General features: G+C 44.5%; 1 protein-coding gene across 1 annotated transcript in view; it reads left to right on the top strand.

Annotated features, from left to right (window-relative positions):
* Positions 1 to 1,725: 1,725 nt before the first annotated feature.
* NEDD4 (NEDD4 E3 ubiquitin protein ligase) overlaps positions 1,726 to 6,805 on the top strand; it is a 50,718-nt gene continuing 45,638 nt past the window's right edge. The window contains exon 1 of the mRNA XM_082290737.1: positions 1,726 to 1,747. The gene's annotated coding sequence lies outside the window, so the exon portion shown is untranslated. The remainder of the gene's footprint in view (positions 1,748 to 6,805) is intronic.

Raw genomic sequence — 6,805 nt, 5'->3', positions numbered from 1 at the left:
GTCAATCCAGAAACAGAAGAGGGCTGTTTATTTTGAAATGCCCAAAAGCTTTTCTGGGTCTTTTTTCCAAACTTTTTTGGTTGGGCTTATAACAGACACTGTTTCCCCAAGTAAATCTACCAATTCATATGAAGCCACTTGCCTGAATGCCACTCTGTCTGTCAGATACTCACCTGAATTTTCGTGGGTAATACACTACATTGATTTTGGGACATGCACAAACTGATGTTGCTATTGAGATTGCCTTTCCTTGGAGCATCTGGTTCGCTTCTGGAAGGAGAATGTGAGTGTGTGTGATAATGGGCACAGGTTTGCCTGAGCCTTTCTGAGGAGGAGCTACCTGAGAGTTTCTGTGATCTGCTTGCGGCATAGTCCAAAGAGCTGAGCCTGGGTCTGTGTTTGTTTTGGAAAGGGAAGAGTTTCTCATCAGATGATGATGGCAGAAGTAGGGCCATCAGGGCGTGAGGGGCCAGGTTGGATGAGTTGAAAGGCGGCGCAAGACCCTGGTTCCTTGCCAGTACAGGTGCTGCTATATTTGTTTGTTGTTAGTGACCTGTGATTTTCAACATGTTCATCCTAAGAGGGAGGTATGCTCTTTGCACTCCTAGACTGTGCAGTGCCTGGAGGAGTTTGGCTTAGGCTTGCAGAAAGGCTCATGACTACAAAGCTCAGACTAAATCACTCTACTTTATTGACAGCTTTTTTTTTGCACAGCTCTTGCTGTTGTCCTCTGCCTGCTGGAAAGGCAGGTGGGCAGGGAGGGATTCCTGAGGGATTGATTCAAAGGCTTGAATGGGGTGTGGGGGGCAAGCAGATTTTTTTCTCAAGAAAAGTCTTGATAACGTTGTTTTGATTTCAGACACGGCTTTTACAGTTTTTTTTCTGTCCCCTGGCATTCTCTCTGCTTGGGTGTTATGTCAGGTCAGCTCCTCACACAGCTGGGACTTCCTTCCTCCTCAGAGCACCCTGAAGGCAGCACTGCCTCATCCTAGTGGGCAAAGTCCTTTTTTCCTCTTGGTTTTCCCCAAATTTTTGCAATTCCAGGTTCCCTGAGTACGAGGGGTTAGGCAAGAGCTCCGTAACTTGGGCCTGGCTCTCAGAGGTCCAAAAATAATCTTAAGATGCGGCAGGGGAGGTTTAGGCTAAACATTCCGAAGAATTTGTTCACACAAAGGGTGATTAGATATGGGAACGGGTTGCCCAGGGAGGTGGTAGAGTCACCATCCCTGGAGGTGTTAAAAGAAAAAACTGGACACTTGGTGCTATATTCTAGTTGACACGATGGTGTTGTCGTAGGTTGTACCCGATGATCCTAGGGGTCTTTCTCAACATAATCGACTCGGTGATTCTGTAAAGAAAGACCTCGACAGTGTAAACCACCGGAGAAAATTTTAGAAAGGCGACGTTAGCCCGCCGAGGCCCCGGGCAAGGCTGCCGAGGAGGGGAGGGCGGAGGGGCGGTGGGGCTGAGGGCGGCGGCCGCGCGCCCCCTCAGGCTGCCCGCGCGGCGCGTGTCTCCAGGCGGGGCGTGGAGCAACAGCCAATCGAAAGGCGCCGCCGACACCCGGGTGGGCGGGGTCGAAGCCCGCCGCACCAATCAGACGCGGTAGATAGGAGCGGGGCGGAGCCTGGGGCGGGCGCGGGGCGGGGCCCGGGGCGGGGCGGCGGTAAACACGGCTGCGGGGGGCGCGCGCCGCGCGGCCATGGCGGCGTCTCCTGTGGAGGTGCTCGGGCTGCCGGGCGAGGAGGTGAGCGAGGCCCCGCGCCTCCCGCTGCCCTCTTTGCGGAGGCTGGGCGGCGGCTTCTCCGCGAGACTGAACCCCCTTAGGGAGGGTGTTCCCTGCGGACCCGCTGCGGTGTGGCGCGGGGTGGGGGAGCGGGGTGAGGTGATGAGGGGGGTCGTGGCGGGACCGGCGCCCCAGTGCCGGCTCCTCTGTGCCCCGGCCCGCCGTAAGGTGGCGGCTGCCGTGCCGTCTAGCACCGGCGTTCCTGTCTCCTCCCGTTGGAAGCTGTGGAGCCTCCTTTATGGACGGAGGGATCCGCGTGCGTTCCCAACTTCCTCGTGACGGAGTGAAGCGGGATTGCTTCTCTCCCCCCTCTCTCTCCCCGGTACCGAAGAATCGCGTCTTTGTTCCGGGCTTTGTCACTGGCGGTGTGACAGAAGCGGTGCGTGGATTAGAGCGGTACAAAAGGTAGTGCGGTGCCTGAGCGATGGGGCTCATCCCAGCCTTGCCATTAGCGGGAGTGTGAAATCCTGTCTGCGATTCAGTGTTTTTTGTAATAAACCCGTGGATGACTGAAAGTGACTCCTGCTGTGGCCTCTGTCCTGAGGTCGTAGTTCCTGAGCACGTGGATCTTTGGAAGGTGGCTTAGACCCGGTGTACCTATTACTGGGTGTAAGTGGTAGACAGGTGGGGTGTCTTTTGCATTGTAACCGAGGCTTGTGCATGGGGCAGAATATTATGGAGTAGTTAACTTTATCAAGAAGAAGGAAAGTCAGGGTTTTTTTAAATTGCAGAGAGAGGAAGACTAAAGGCAGTATCTCTCTGAAAGCTGTTTGGTGACCTGTGTGAAATGTCAGTAATGTTGTCTTTGGGCCAACAGGATATTTTACCAAGACTGTCTTTAACCAGCTCTTTTTTGTGTTCAGGCAGCGATGATCTCTGTGTCAGTGCATACTTGTTGCATCCATAATAGGAATTCAGTTTGTTAAAGCTCTAAAATACTATTCATTGTCTGTTAGCATGACTCTCTTTCTCAAGTTGTGCTTTACTTTTGGAGAAGTAACTAAAAAGCTCTTAAATGACTTTTTTCCTTCATCTTAGTATTTGAATCACATAGGATTTCTAATAGAAGATTAGCACTGCATACTGCAAGGATTGCATAACACTTCCTATTGCAAGATCCTGTTTTCAGTTGCTAGTAACTTTCTGAGGCTATGAAGTTGGACTAAAAGATTCCATGCCTTAGGCTCTCTATTTTAACTTTGTTAAGCTTTGTTCAGTTTAGCTGCTTTGTAGCCTCCATTGCTACAGGGAAAATATTTTGAAATCTGCTTAAAATTGAACAATTCCATCTTCCCTCTATACTTTTGAGCATAAATACGTTCCTTTGGAACTGCTGGGGGAAGGAGGAGAAAGCATGTACAAAATCTATTCAGTCCAACTTTTTCTGTAATTCAAAAGCTTAGCCAAACTTTTTGAAGTGACATATGTGAAAAATGCAGTTTGTTTATGCTTAGAGACTTTAATATTCAGTGAGTACGTACTGATTCGCATGTGAAGAACTTGCTCAGCTATCTTAATAGTTTTCATGTGAGACTCTGTGTGCACAAGTGACAAAACAAATGATCTTAGGGTTACAGGAAAACTGCTCTGCTAGCTGCTTTTGCCTAGGATACTAGAATGGAAAATAGAGTTCTCCTTCCTTGGCCTTTTACTGTCTTCACAGAGTTTAAGTCGGGAAGATTGTATATGCAGATGAAAAGCATGGTCAGAAACCCAGGTCGTATTGAAAGTGTCATCGAGGACTTTTCTGTCATCCCCCCACGTTGTTTTGCAGTCTTGTCGTAGTTTGTCTGCACACTGCTGCTTCCCCAGGACTGCTCTGTGGCCTCTTGTGCAAGATGGATCTGCACAATCTCTTGTTGTAGCTTTTGGATATAATCATATGGTAAATATAATAGTTATAAATAAATTGTTAATAAGGAAGGCAAGTGAGGAGAAGTTGGTGTAATTGTTGAGGCAGCTAAATGTAGTATTAGAGTGTGGATTCTAGCACCACGGCTCAGGTTAGGCATTTATGACAGATTTCTTTGTTAATTGTGTATTAATCACTTGGACTTAATAAAGGATTGCTAATGTGATGTTACTGACACAAAAAGAAGCTGGGATAAAAAATGTGTAATGGAGGTTATTGTGTATACAGTGGGTTCTTGTATATGCTGTATGTAGATATCTGAGTTGGAGTTCCTGAATCTAGCAGATGCAGTTGTCCTTAATTTCTCTGGTTCCGTTTTCCTTCTGTAAAAGTGTCCTGTCACCCACAGGACTTATGGCTTACTTGAGTATTGAAATAATGAGCACTAGTGAAGTCAATGGAGAAAAAACAATAGTTCTATATTCAGAACAGGGTCTTAGCAGTAGAAAAGTAGGTCTCAAATGGTATGGAAATAAGAAGAACATGTTGTATTTTATCCTCCTAGTAACTTTTTTTGAAGGGGAAGGGAATGCCATAAAATGTTCTTCCCTCTTCCCAGCCAGTTAGACTCCTCTCAGAACGCTCTTTGCCAGAGGCTCTTGGAGCCTTCAGTGGGGAGCATTCCCCACTGCAGACTTTGGCCTGAGCCATGGTGTGGGAGCCCTGCCTTCTCTTGCCGTGGTCAGGATACATCTTCCTTTGGATGTCAGGGCAGGTGTTGGTTCAGACCCATAGGAGCAGACTGACGCAACTACTGTTGCCTTTGTTTGTCGTTCTTTCTTTCAAAGACTGAAGGAAGAATTGTTGATATCTTAGCTAATGCACTGTTATTTCTTTGGTTGCAGAAGGAATAACATTTTTTTCAGTGGTTTGCTGTGTTAAAAATACAATTGCTAGAGACTTGTCTGGTATCTGTTTCTGCTTTCTATTATAATACCTGCTTGCACTGTAGGGCTTTGGAATGGCATTTGATAAAATGACTCTGCTTGTCTATATACATGTTTTTCATAGCCACTTTAATTTTAAAATGTCTGTGTGTCAGAGTTCTTACACTCCCAGCCTGAATTAAAGACTTCTTATTTCATTTAGCTGTTTTTATGTTGCCTAAATAACATTCTAAGTTAGATAGATTTTTAGGTCTTTTGTATCTATTATGTTTGGAAATAGGAAGTTCCTAGAAATAGGAAGTTCTCACAGGCAAAAATACACTTCCTACTTGCATGCATGTGCCATTTCACCTTTCTCAGTCACTTGAGAACTGTCCTGTGTAGAACAAGTGTTCTTGTTTACTGCAGGTCGCCTAAGATTTCTCATAGGCATATGGTATTTCATTCTGAAAACCTTTAGATATATTGTTATATTCCTTTGGGATCTACTGCTGGAGTAGGTTGTTAAATGGTTATTTAGCTTGTAGTTGGTGAAACTGAATGTCTGGGATACGTGGTTTGTCTTCTCTACTTCTGCACACCTTACCCCACAACCCTTCTGATATTGATGTCTTTTGGAGTGATAGTGATGAGAAATGTTTCAGACATGACTTCAGAGACTGGCATGGGCTAATCTTCCTTTGGATTGCTTCTGACAAAACCAGTAATGTTGTTTGACTCCTTTGTGCCTGAACTTGAGGCAGCCCAGTGCTTCAGTTCCTGTTCAAAGCCAATGGTCTCCCCAGTGCCTCTGTATGAGATGTGTGCTCTGTCTTACTCTGTTCTTATACAGGCACTCAAACAGAAAATATAGATGTTCATGTGTCTGTGCTTCAGAAAGAATCTCAATTCTTTCTAGGCTGTGAAGGACTTTACCATTGCAAGGCATGTCCTAGAATCCCATGTATCTGGATTAGTTGAGACACTTGTAGAAATAGTGATGCTTATGGGCTTGTAGTCTTGAGAGGTTTCCTGATTTTGTTTGGTGTTACTTGGGTTTTTTGAACAGCAGTGTAATTTGTGTAGATCTGGTGGTTTCCAGAAGCTATTTTATGTACCTCTGTTTGTTTTGTGTTGTTTTTTTAAAGCCTTTCTTTTGCACTGAACTAATAAACACTGAGTGGGACTGTTAAGGATACTGGGTTGCACATAGTGAAAAATTGTTTGGTGGTTTGGTGGTTTTGGGTTTTTTTAAAATTCTGTTGACAAATTGGTAACTTCATCAGTGGACTTTAGTTGTCTTGAATCTTGTCCTTAATTTGTAGTCAAATGCAGCTGTTAAATACAATCTGTAGCATTTCTTGATGGATGAGACTTTTGTATTTTGTGTGCACAAAATGCCCACATGGTACAATTAAGCTCTTCTAGTGAGTTAGTAAGACTGATATGTAACTGGCAGGAGGAAGTTAATGAATTTCATTATGTTTAAAAGATCAATTAATGTAGTTCTATAATAGGAATCTTTCTGAATCTAAAACTTTGCTTGCTTTGAAATAATTTCTTCAAAGAAAAATGGTTCAGCTCTGTTGGCCACTGTAGAGGGGACAGTGTTCTGTGGGTTGTGAAGCAATGGTCAAATGGCAAAGTCTCCTTCCCATTTTCCATCTCCTGGTGAAATGAAGTGATGATGCTAAAAAAGACTTGCGATCATTTAGACGTCACCTAACGTGTATGGCTGCCTCACTTGCAAGGTCTGATTATTGCAGGAAGTACTTTTCTCCACCTAAGGCTCCCCATTTTGTGGGAAATGCTTTCTTTCAAATGAGAACTTTATGCAGACATGGTATGACTCCTTAGAAAGCCTTAATATATAGTTCCTGATATTGCCAGAATCTTTAAAGTTGATGCTGCTGTACTGTTTTATTGTTGTAACAAGCCTTGATGCTCTTTTCTTGGCTTTAGTGATTGTTGATTCTTGACCTATCTAACTGGAACAAAAGAATAACAGGATGTTATTGCCTAGAGGAATTGTTTACTACCAAGTGTTCTCTGTTAGACTATTCAGTCATTTTTATATTGGCTTCCTCAAAAAAAGCTGTCTAGTGGTCCAGTAGATACTACCATTTTATGCTTTACATTAAATTAACCATCCTGGCTTTGGCTATGGTCATCAACATGTCACCTTTTCCTAATCTGTGCCTTTTTTCTCACCCTTTCTTCCTGCTTATATTTTTCTTCTGT

Source organism: Coloeus monedula (assembly GCF_965178545.1).
Source record: "Coloeus monedula genome assembly, chromosome: 14".
In the NCBI taxonomy this organism is placed as follows: domain Eukaryota; kingdom Metazoa; phylum Chordata; class Aves; order Passeriformes; family Corvidae; genus Coloeus; species Coloeus monedula.
This window is presented reverse-complemented; position numbering and strand designations above follow the sequence as displayed.